This window comes from Talpa occidentalis, unplaced genomic scaffold (genome assembly GCF_014898055.3).
Source record: "Talpa occidentalis isolate TD23 unplaced genomic scaffold, MPIMG_talOcc4v2.1 talOcc4.1202, whole genome shotgun sequence".
Lineage (NCBI taxonomy): Eukaryota > Metazoa > Chordata > Mammalia > Eulipotyphla > Talpidae > Talpa > Talpa occidentalis.
The window spans coordinates 1-1,478 of NW_023601216.1; the positions used below are offsets into that span (position 1 = coordinate 1).

General features: G+C 43.4%; 1 pseudogene; it reads right to left on the reverse strand.

The window, feature by feature from the left end:
* Positions 1–578: 578 nt before the first annotated feature.
* On the reverse strand, positions 579–1,256 carry LOC119242607 (V-type proton ATPase subunit E 1-like; annotated as a pseudogene).
* Between the last annotated feature and the right edge of the window lie 222 nt (positions 1,257–1,478).

Sequence of the window (1,478 nt, forward strand, 5' to 3'; positions counted from 1 at the left end):
TAAATAAAGCATATTCATGCCTTAGATTTTTAAATCACATTTACAGATAAGGAAAACTTTTAGGTCCTAACAGGTAAGAGAAAAGCTACTGTTACTGGACAGAATGCATTACCCCCCCCCCCCCGCCCACACACACATTTTTAAGCTTAAAGCATAGAGATTTTAGAGATTTAAGGCAGATTACACCTTACATCCTCTACACTGGACAATTGGAACCAGAGAAAGATCAAAAGACTTGAAGTTCCCCAACCACTACCTGATCCCATCACCTTCATCAGAATGTTACTTTAAATAAGAGGTAGATGTCCTAATTAGATTAAGTAGAAACTTTCTCCTGTTGTTACCAATTGGGTTAAGGGTATCAGTTATACTGATGCAGAATACTAGGACAGCAAAGAGGAAGTTGCAGAGATAATCTTGTTTCTTCAAATATCACAAATGTCCATATCATGGCTATAGAGCAGTGAATGAACTCCATCTCCCCAGATTTACTCCAGAAATTTCCTGTTGGCATTTGCACCAAATAAGTCTCCTTATACTTCTGGCTCGCAGGGATCACTGCTCCCAGGGATTCCCACCTTGGCATCTGGCATCATCTGTTGGGCTTTGAGATCCAGCTGGCTTTCTAGGGTATAGGAAACATTTATTTTAAGGTCCCCATTATGGACCTCAACTCCACCATCTATTTCCTCAGGCTGGTGGGCTTCCTGATTAAACTGGACATTAGTATCTTTTTTGGTGGCAATTTTATACAGAGGGCTTGCTTTTTACACTGCAGCTTTTACCCCCAGGAGAAATACTGCTTCCTGCAATGAACAATCCTTCAAGGATCCAACAACTGATACAAACCCTGTAGGATCAGTCCACCTAGCAGCTCTTGGTACCTGATTGTATCTTTTACCACCTTGCTGAATCTCTTTTGCTTCACTTAGTAGGTCTGTAATAAGGTCACCTCTTGTTCAGGATTTTGAGCCATGCTGGATTCGTCAAATTGGACATCTAAATTTCCCTCTGTTGCTAACTCTGCTTTTCTTCCTTCTTACAGTATTGCATGATCTTCAGTCTTTGAGTTTGCACTAGATAATCTTTTTCAATGTTGAACTCTTCTCTGCCATTGCATACATTTCTTCTGCTCTCTCATTGCCGCCTTGTTCAATACAAGCCATCATATAATGACATTGTTTTTGTGTGTTAGTATCGCTGAGTGCCCTGCTGAAAAAGATGCTAAGTTGGTGGGCACCTGACTCGAGTTTAGACTTAAAGGGACAATGAAAGGAATGGGAGAGGCCCTCTCTGGTGGTGCAGGTGGTTGAGCGCAGCACTGTGAAGCTGTCTGCATCTCTGCAGTGCGGGTTCAATCCTGGCTGGCCGGGAGATACCCACATGGCGCGGCAGACCTCTCCTGTCTCGCCTGCTGCTCCCCTCAGCAGTATCTTCGGTCCTTCTGCCTGTTCTGCTTCCCACTCTCTCTGGTGAGT